The sequence below is a fragment of the Castor canadensis genome, chromosome 6, assembly GCF_047511655.1.
Source record: "Castor canadensis chromosome 6, mCasCan1.hap1v2, whole genome shotgun sequence".
NCBI classification, from domain to species: Eukaryota; Metazoa; Chordata; class Mammalia; order Rodentia; family Castoridae; genus Castor; species Castor canadensis.
The window spans coordinates 149,556,694-149,567,633 of NC_133391.1; the positions used below are offsets into that span (position 1 = coordinate 149,556,694).

The window sequence follows — 10,940 nt, forward strand, 5'->3', positions numbered from 1 at the left end:
GGCTAACCTCACTCAGAATGATGTTCTCCAATTCCATCCATTTACCAGCGAATGATAACATTTCGTTCTTCTTCATGGCTGCATAAAATTCCATTGTGTATAGATACCACATTTTCTTGATCCATTCGTCAGTGGTGGGGCATCTTGGCTGTTTCCATAACTTGGCTATTGTGAATAGTGCCTCAATAAACATGGGTGTGCAGGTGCCTCTGGAGTAACCTGTGTCACAGTCTTTTGGGTATATCCCCAAGAGTGGTATTGCTGGATCAAATGGTAGATCAATGTTTAGCTTTTTAAGTAGCCTCCAAATTTTTTTCCAGAGTGGTTGTACTAGTTTACATTCCCACCAACAGTGTAAGAGGGTTCCTTTTTCCCCACATCCTCGCCAACACCTGTTGTTGGTGGTGTTGCTGATGATGGCTATTCTAACAAGGGTGAGGTGGAATGTTAGCGTGGTTTTAATTTGCATTTCCTTTATTGCTAGAGATGGTGAGCATTTTTTCATGTGTTTTTTGGCCATTTGAATTTCTTCTTTTGAGAAAGTTCTGTTTAGTTCACTTGCCCATTTCTTTATTGGTTCATTAGTTTTGGGAGAATTTAGTTTTTTAAGTTCCCTGTATATTCTGGTTATCAGTCCTTTGTCTGATGTATAGTAGGCAAATATTTTCTCCCACTCTGTGGGTGTTCTCTTCAGTTTAGAGACCATTTCTTTTGATGAACAGAAGCTTTTTAGCTTTATGAAGTCCCATTTATCTATGCTATCTCTTAGTTGCTGTGCTGCTGGGGTTTCGTTGAGAAAGTTCTTACCTATACCTACTAACTCCAGAGTATTTCCTACTCTTTCCTGTATCAACTTTAGAGTTTGTGGTCTGATATTAAGATCCTTGATCCATTTTGAGTTAATCTTGGTATAGGGTGATATACATGGATCTAGTTTCAGTTTTTTGCAGACTGCTAACCAGTTTTCCCAGCAGTTTTTGTTGAAGAGGCTGCTATTTCTCCATCGTATATTTTTAGCTCCTTTGTCAAAGACAAGTTGTTTATAGTTGTGTGGCTTCATATCTGGGTCCTCTATTCTGTTCCACTGGTCTTCATGTCTGTTTTTGTGCCAGTGCCATGCTGTTTTTATTGTTACTGCTTTGTAATATAGTTTGAAGTCAGGTATTGTGATACCTCCTGCATTGTTCTTTTGACTGAGTATTGCCTTGGCTATTCGTGGCCTCTTGTGTTTCCATATAAATTTAACAGTAGATTTTTCAATCTCAGATGTTGATTCTTTTTTTTTTTTTCATTTTTCTTTTATTATTCATATGTGCATACAAGGCTTGGTTCATTTCTCCCCCCTGCCCCCACCCCCTCCCTTACCACCCACTCCACCCCCTCCCGCTACCCCCCTCAATACCCAGCAGAAACTATTTTGCCCTTATCTCTAATTTTGTTGTAGAGAGAGTATAAGCAATAATAGGAAGGAACAAGGGGTTTTGCTGGTTGAGATAAGGATAGCTATACAGGGCATTGACTCACATTGATTTCCTGTGCATGTGTGTTACCTTCTAGGTTAATTCTTTTTGATCTAACCTTTTCTCTAGTTCCTGGTCCCCTTTTCCTATTGGCCTCAGTTGCTTTAAGGTATCACATGTTGATTCTTAACCCAAACCCCAGTGGCTACAATTTGGGTGGCCCATAGAGCATACTTGGAAAAATTAAAAAGTAGAGTGACTTACAAAATGAGAAGAAATCTAAGTTCACATTTTAGTATTTGATTGTAGTACTGATAGATTTTATTTTAAACTTTGATGAAACTTTTGGAATACTTATTGGTCTCAGACCAAATCTTTTATTAGCTGATACACATATGAGCTATAGTTGATGCATGCTCTTTCATGTATGTTAAAGGGAAAGGTTTAAGTACTTTTCATTCTATGTATATTGAAAATGATGAGTTTTGCTGTATGCATGGACTTGACATTGAATTTAGGCAACTGTGCTTTGTCATTTTCAGTATTGTTTAATATTACCACACTTACAGATTTTGTGATTTTTTTTTTCTCCTGGCTCCATCTTACAGAATACATTATCTGGTTTATTTAGGTATCTAAGTCAATCTATTCTTTTATCTCTGACTCTCAGCTTTCCATAATAAGTAAGCATTGATTGCTGGTGTAATTTTTCACACATTTTTTGGCAGAAAAAATTGAATTATATACTAGCAAGTACATATCAAATATTACTTATTACTTTCTCAATTTACATAGGTAATTCAATCATTCCATAAAAGGCTATAAGAAAGACAGTGTGAGTCCAAGTAGATTCTCAAGGACTGTACTGACATTTGGTTTTCTTTTGCGGGGGGGTTGAATTTTTGGGGGGTTGAATTCAGGCCTATATCTTGATCTATCCACCAGCCCTTTTTGTGAAGGTTTTTTTTCGAGATAGGATCTCAAAAACTATTTGCCCAGACTGGTTTCAAACCGTGATCCTGCTGATCTCTGCCTCCAGAGTAGTTAGGATTACAGATGTGAGCCACCCTTACTGACATTTGGTTTTCATCTGAGTTTACTTGCTGCACAGGCTCAGGGCACCAGCAAAACAAGGCTACTAAAAATCAGAAGAGAGAAAAAGGAAGCGGTTCAGTTTTGATTAATGTAGCCAGTACTTTGCACTCAGCATATCTAAAAGGAAGCTATTGTCATTACAAACACATGGGTTTGTTCGTTTGATTGTTTGTTTTGATAGTTGGCCTTTGTTTTCATTTGTTACACAAGATACAATTGGAAGTGAGTCTTCTTGGGGCTGAGGGCTTCTACTGCCTTGGCACAGTTGTGATTCCCGGAAGTAGAAAAGAATGAGTCCTTCCCCATTCCCTGCTCCCATGTTACTGCAATTCACTTGTCAGATCACTTGTGTTTCTGAATTTGTAGACTATTTGGGTAAGCTATTTGCTATCTCTTATTTTGTGCACAACACATCCTCATTCCTACGTCTATCTGCCCTGCTGATCATTCTCCTTCTTCTGTTCTATATCGCTTACTTTTGAAAAGGCATCATTTTGAGAAAATGATATGCTATTTTTACTTCTTCATGAGATAGCTTCATTCAGATAGCTTTATTGAATAATCTTCAAAAAGGTACACATTGCTTATCTATCTATTCCCTTCCTCCTTCCCTTTCTTTCTTTCTTCTTTCTTTTCTTTATTTTTAAGTTTTGCTTCTTTACTCCTTACCTCTCTTGCCAATCTTAGCACCTGTCTTTACCTGTGCAGCTAACACGACCACAGAAATTCAGCTGATGATACCCAGTCCCAAAAAGCAACAGAGCAAACACTGTGTTCTGTGACCAAACGTAGTAACACAAGGAAGTGTGTGCATAATCTTGGGCAAATTTCATATCATCTGTCTCTAAAGGGCTCATTAGGATCTTAGGTCCCCAGTGAGAATATAGGGCTGGTGGAGTGACTCAAGTGGTAGAGCACCTGCCTAGCAAGCATGAGACCCTGAGTTAAAACCCCAGTACATCCAAAAACATACAAACGAACAAAAAAAGCAAAACAAAACACCAATCCCAATGAGAACATAGATGTGAAGAAGGAATTATGAGAAAATCTAAAGTTCTCTTCCACTCAGAGAATGTGAGATTGGCAGCCATTCTTTGGCCATTTCAGTTTCCCATTACATGAATAAGACAACTCACATTTCCTGTCAACATGATGCAAGAATCACCAAGAGCACTCGATAAGGCTATTGATAAATCATCCTGCACAACTCTTTGCATGGTGTGTGAATGAGTGGACTGAACATAAAAAATGCATTTTACATCTTTGCTCTGTTCAAGAACACTGGTCAATGAAGTCCACAGAAAGTAGGACCTTGGAGGAAATGCTAAAGTGGACTCAAAAGATGAGATTTGGTGTATATCTTACTTAGTTTTAGTGGATGCTGGAAGCCATTTTCTTCTTCCTAACTGCCCATCAGAGTAGATTCCCAGGCAGCTGGTTTTTTAAATGAACCCAGAGGATCATATTTTTGGTTGGCCTCTATTTAATTTAAGGGATCCATCTCATTTCTGGTTAATAGAATGCCACAATTTATTAATTTTCTCTTTTGGTTGATTTTTTTCAGGAACCCAGGGAGAAATGAATCATCTCTTCTTTCTCCTTGTTGTGTACTTGTCAACAAAGCAAATAACCTGAAGTGGTTTTTTTTTAATATGGAGCATGTCATTAATTTGTGTGTCATCCTTGTGCAGGAGCCACAATAATTTTCTCTGTATCATTCCAATTTTAGTATATATGCTGCTGAAGCCAGCACCTAAAGTGTCTTAAATAAATAATTTGCTGTTATAATTTGGATAATCATACCACCTGGAAATAGAAGGAAGCAAACAAAGAATGAAAGCCAAATATACAAGACAACAAGAACCAGGGTTTTTGTTTTTTTCTTGAGACAGGTCTTTCTATGTAGCTCAGGTGGCCTTGAACTAGAGATCCTCCTGTCTCAGCCTCCTGAGTGCTGGGATTCCAGATGTGTACTACCATACCCATTAGTTCTCTTTATGGGGACAAAGCATGCACTTGGAAAGTCTCTTGCCCATCATTTTGACAATGCTAATCTCATCTTTTGTATAATCATAATGCTGGTTTTCATAATCAAGAAGCCATGCTTGGGGCTATGGATTCTGAACTTGGGGACTGACTTCAAGAACTAAGGTCATTTATGTTCCCTATTATTGACAAACAAACATAAATCTCTGTTCCATGCCCCAGGAGAGGAACTATTTTCCAATGAAGGCAGAAGACTTATAAATTAATTCCTTATGATAAATTACAAATGCTCCTCAAAGGATGTTGTTTTCTTGTTAAAGTCTTTTGAAATGTCTGCTGTCAGTCAGAATGCGTACAGCTTACCAATATTGTATCTCTGGCATGAATCTGCAAAAAAGTGCTTTTTAGGGATCAAAAGAATTCACAGAAAATGTGATAATGTGGAATTTCATATAGCAAAGTTTTCCAAACTTGCTTTATTATACATGTATACATTTTTTTTTCTGGTAAGGTTCACAATCTATTTAAAGACAAAATATTTTTTTCTGAGATTGTTAATTGAAAATCTTTCACCTAAAATCAATGTAAATGGTCCCATATATACAATTTCAAATTAGAGTTTTCTGCTGGGTGAAGCAAGAGGATGCCAAAGCACCTGCTCTCGGGATAGCGCAGCCCTGAGAACAGGGGCACAACACTGAGAGCAAGTGCCTCCTCCAATTTTCTGCCCTGGCCTCTCTTCCGTCACCCTCCTTCTATGACAGAACACACAGGATGCAGAAAACTCTTGAAAGGCTTGGCCAGGGAGAAGTGAAGCAATGATAATTAATAGTACAAGCATTGGAGGCCAACGTGGGCTTTGCCAATGACTATGGGGGTGACCTTGAACAAGCTGGATCCAGACACCAAACTCCATGATACAATGCTGCAGCTCCTGCCCTGTCTGCCCTTTCCTCGTTCCTCCATGAATGACCACACACGTGCTGTGAGCACAACTGTCAACACTTCACAGACAATTACCAGTGGCTGCCCTGGCACCACCATATCCATACTTTCTATTTTCTGCACGTCAACTGAATTCTGGTAGCCTGGGTACTCACAAGAAGCCTGTGAGAAACAGATGAGACTTAATTGATGGTGCCTTCTCCACCTTTTTGTTGGTCTATGCCCACTGCATAGACCCACTTTGGTTATCTTCTATTTGCTGTGCATTCATCCCTGAGATACCCTGTCTCAACCCTACCTCCCAAATCTCTGTGCCAGCTAGTACTCCTGCCCTGCAGCTAACAAGCATCCGTACCTCCTCAGCAGCTTCTCTGAATATTCCTTCCTCTCTCCAAACATCATTCATCCTCCACTGAAGACACAGCTTCCCTGGCACTCTCTCTAGTGGAGTCTGTTTATTGGATCACAACACATGTGACCTTATAATTCAAGGTCAGGAGTGGAGTGAGGAACTCCATGCTTTACTCTAAAGCCTGTCACTTCCACCATTTGCTTATCTAAACACTCTCATGCTTGGGTTGCACTTCCATGAAAAAGTCTAATCCAGCATGAAACCTGCCCTTCCATGGGCTTATGCCTGTCAGTTGAAGAACTGATGGAAAAAGCCAGAAACCTGGTAGATGAGGAATTCCTGGTTGTTTCTCTCAACTGGCTTGCAACAGTGTCTAGTACCTGTTTATCTGGTCAACCCACTCTCCCAAGTATTTCAAACCTCTCCACTATGTTCACATTTCTGGCTCCTTTTGTTTTACCTTTATCTTCTTATCTAAAGATAACCTTGCTTTAAAATTCTCAGATAAAATAAAGCTTACAAAACAGGATCTTCCTTAACTTTCTACCTCCAGGTTGATAGGTCTTCCTGGAAGCTAATCCACTTCCCTCTTCTTTCTTGCAGGCAGTGTCTCTCCACTTACATATCCCCCCAGGTACTTCAAACTACCATAGTACAAACTGAATTTATGATCTGTCTCCAAAACCTCTCCTCTCTTATAGCCATCCCAGTAAATAGAACCACAATTCTCCTAATTGCCCAAAACAAAAGACTCAAATCCAAAAACTACATTCTATCAATTCTTGCTCAAATACTTGTAGGCTTGATGACTCTGGTCCAATCTACCTTCATCTTTTCTTCACCAGAGGTTGGCAATCAAGTTTTATTGGACTACAGCTGTATGCACATTCACTTTTTTTTTTCGAGGTACTGAGGTTTGAACCCAGGACCTTGTGTTTGCCAAGTGGGTGTTCTACCACTTGAGCCACACCTCCAGTTGCTATGCACATTCATTTATACATTGTCTGTGGTTGCTTGTGCCACAAGAGGAGAGTAATTGCGACAGAGACTGTATGGCCCAGAAAATTGAAAGTATTTACTATCTGGTCCTTTACAGGAAAGTCCTTGAGCTATACTACTGTAGAATCTCCTGAATGCACCCTGCCCCAAGCTTCATGCTTGGTTCTCAGACACATTCTGCAAAGTATAGCTGGGCGTCTTAAAACATTTTTATCACCATGCTCAGAATCCTTCAAAGCAGGAATCTCAGGCTTGGGATCAAATGCGTGTCAATAGCCCAGCCTCCTTGCCTGTATGATTGGCCTTGTCTGTCTCTCCTCCTTCACTGTGGAGAGATAAGCTATAACCATAGCTCACCAAGCTTGGCAGGGCTGTCTGTTTTTCCTTCTTGGAGGCAGCATATTTCCACTTAGCTATCCCCCAAGTGCCTCAAACTACCACAGTAGTGCACCCCACTCTCATTCCACAGAATTTGGAAATGTTTGTGTCCTTTGCTGTGGAGACTCTTTTCTCCCCAACTTGCCCTTCATCCTGTTCCTACTTACTCTTCAGGACTCTGCTTAAACTTCATTTCCTCCAGGAAGCCTACTCTTTCTCCCAGATTAGGTTAGGTGCCCTGTTTTGTGACACTGTGTACTTTTATTTTAAAGCTCTTATCTCAACTGCTCTAAATTCGTTATGAAATTATCTGTCTAATATTTGCTTTTTTAGATAGAGTGCAAGCTTCACGATAGAAAAAGTTTGCTTATCTGGTTTAAAGAAGTAATTTTCAGTGCCTGGCACATGATAGCTACTTAGAAAATATTTGTTGAGTAGATGAGTGATTAGTAATAACACCAGGATTGGGGAGAGGATAAAGAGAGGAAAAACACACATACCATTTAGTTCATTGCTTGGCACTTGTAAAAGTTAGATAACATTTATATTTCATTATTTTTATTGCTCTTTCTTTGAATTAATCCAGAACTCATTGACTTGGCAAAAAAGAGGGTATCTTAACAGCATTTTATTCTTGTCATATGTAGATGAATTGATCTTCAATTGATTTATTCTGACTATAACAAGCATATCTGATGTTTCATAATGTGAGACATTTAAAAGACTAATGTATCCAAACCTGGAAGCCTAAACCTGTGCTAACGTAAGGCTCTTCTGCTGACTTGTTTCTGTTTGCCTCCAGTGCTACTTGTATCTTGCTCTACCCTGCTCTAGGTCTTAGGAAGCCTCCTGCTTTGTTCTTTTGTCTTCTGCCTTCTGGATGGATTTGAGAAGTGAGTGCCACTGGCTAGAGAGTGGAGACAGAAAAGCAATGGTTAGCCTCAAACTCAAATTCTCCTGCCTCTGCATCCCCAGTGATGGGATTACAGGTGTGTGGCAGCATGCCAGGCTGACTACTCACCGCCCTCTCTCCTTCCTCTTGCTTGCTCTGGACTGGGGTATCCAGAGCTCCCTGCCCTTGCCAGCTCTGGCATGTTTGTCATCCTTTTTGGTTTCTCTGAACCTGCCCACACCTTTTTCAGTTAAACTCTCCTCATTTATTCCTGCTTGAGTGTGCCTTTGTTCTCTGATAGGACCCTGATTCATACAATTCCATTGCCTAAACAAATAACATGAAAATATTCCAAGAGGTTCCTGCATGCTTCTCTAGATCTCTCTACCTCTAGGCAAGTCTGCAAAGCTCAGTTGATGTCACATGAGCTGAAGTGCTCTTATCCCCATTTCTCAGGTAGGCAGCCCACATATGGAAGCTATCAAAGTCAGGGACGTAGCCACACTTTCAGAGCTTGGCTGCACTAGAGTCAAAGGTACCCCTCAGCTGTGAACCTTACCCCTGAACTGAGAGTGCATGTCAGCTACTTCACTCCCAAGGGACCACTTGCCAGAAGCTGGACAGCTGGATCCCAGATAAATCATTCTTAGTGATAAAGCCCTCTGCAGTGAGTCTAACCCAGGTGAACTCTGAAGCTTGTGCGTGTGCAGCTGGCTCTGGGTACCAATTTAGAACAGGTCTGGGAAGCATTCCCAGATGGCTCCTGGATGCCATTGCTTTTTCTGGCTGCATTCCTAGGGGAGGTGGGAAAATACACACAGGTCTCCTAGCTGCAAACCCAAGCAAAGAGTACACTGTCATACTTTTAGCAAGTGATAACAGAGAAAACATAGCCAAAGGAATAGAGAGAAACATATCCATCCAACTAACTAATTCACTCTTTAGAGCCAAGGGACAGCCAATGCAGATCTTGTCCTCGTAATGAATCAATTGTCCTTAAAAATGACTGTCCAAGGCTTCCAGCAAATCAGAGATAGCCCAAAATTCTATTTTATATCTCAATTTTCCCCTGAGTAAAATGGAGTTCTTGTTATTTGAGTATGATGGGAGGGAATCACAGTAGGCTTCATATAGCAGCGATGGATGTCTGCTTGAGTGGCATTTCCTTATTCTGTTTCACCCCTGAAGGGAAGGCCACCTGAGCTCCTTCCATTCTGAGCAGCTTGCCAGGCTGAGTCCATGAATCAGAATGTGCTCTTCCAATTATTACATATATCCTCTGTTTTCTTATCTGTGAGATGGGATAATGATAGCATCTACCTCAAAGGGTTGATAGGGAGATTAAATAAGTTATTATGAGGAAATCACTTTAAACAGTGCCTAGCATGTGGTAAAGATTATATAACTGGTTGAGTAGAATTATTATTTCAATAATTATCCACATCTGCTTAAATAGACACATTAAGAATGATGCTCATTCTATGCTTTTTCATCATTTTTTGTCAGTAGCCAAAATAATTTGTAGGTGAAATAACAGATTCTAAGAAACCTTGCTAACACTACCACTGTGTCCTTTTTCTTAGGTATCTGTTCCACAAGCAAATGCACAGGCAGGATTATTGTGTGCTCCTCCCTGTCCTTGTCTTCAATTCCCCACTAGAAATCAAAGGCTCACCCAGATTTCTACAAGCAAGCTTTTGTTTCCTCTGCTGGGTTTCAACTAAAACACAAACCCTCCAGATCTGGGTCAGAGCTCAGTCTCTACAGTAGTCCCTTCTCATCTTAAGAAAGTCCTGTATACTTAATGAAAACACATCAGTCCTCTAAGAGGAGGTTCACAAGAGAGGCTGTCCTTTACCTTAGTAATAATGGCCAACTGTCATTAATTACATGTGATAAACACTTTATATCACATTTTCATTTAATTCTTACAATAATCCTGTGAGATAAAAAAGAGTTCATTATTTAAGTCTTTTGAGCAATGCTATCCTATAGAAATTTAACGTAAGCCACAAATGATGGCTACTGCTATGGTGTAGATAGGGTTTGGGTGTGCCCTCCAAGGGTTCATGTGTTGGAAGCTTGATCCCTAGTATGGCAGTATGAAAAGTGGTAGAACTTTTAAGAGGTGGGGCTTAGTGCAAAGCAATTAGGACATTGGGGGTGCTGTCCTTGAAAGGGATTAATTCCCATAAAGTGAGTTAATTTCCATAAAAGTGAATTGTTGAAAAAGAACAAGACTGGCCCTGCTTACTCTCTGCTTAGTCTTGCCATGTGATCACTCTTGCATGCACTGCTACCATGATGCCATCTGCTACCAGGTCCTCATCAGAAGCCAAACTGGTGAGCTAGCCCTATTTTGAACTTATAGCTTCTCAAACTATGAGCTAAGTAAACATCTTTTCCTTTTGCATTACCCAGCTTCAGTTATTGTGTTATAGCAACAGAAGAGCTGACAATTACAGCTGCATATGTAATCCTGAGTTTTCTAGTTTTCACATATATAAAGAGAAACAGGGAAAGCTAATTTTCACAATATATTTTGTTTAGCCCAGTATGCCTTTAAAATTGGCTTTTCAACATGTAATCAATATAAAAGCAATTGTTGAGATACTTCACATTCTTTTTGTGTACTAAGTTTTCAAAATCCAAATTCCAGTAACTAAATATAGAAAGAACAAGGGAACTAGAAAAATCACCATTTGTCAAACAGTAATAATTGTTGCCTGCCAAGTCCACCTACTAGAGAACCAATTTTGAGGGAAAATAGACTATTTGCATACTCCATACTCTGAAAGTATCACAAGATATGTATTACTTGCAAAGGGAAAAA

The 10,940-nt window shown here is 39.8% G+C and overlaps 1 non-coding gene across 1 annotated transcript; it reads right to left on the reverse strand.

Annotated features, from left to right (window-relative positions):
* Positions 1-4,201: 4,201 nt before the first annotated feature.
* On the reverse strand, positions 4,202-4,308 carry LOC141424418 (U6 spliceosomal RNA). The gene has a single exon (XR_012449354.1). It is a non-coding gene; the product is annotated as a U6 spliceosomal RNA (small nuclear RNA).
* Between the last annotated feature and the right edge of the window lie 6,632 nt (positions 4,309-10,940).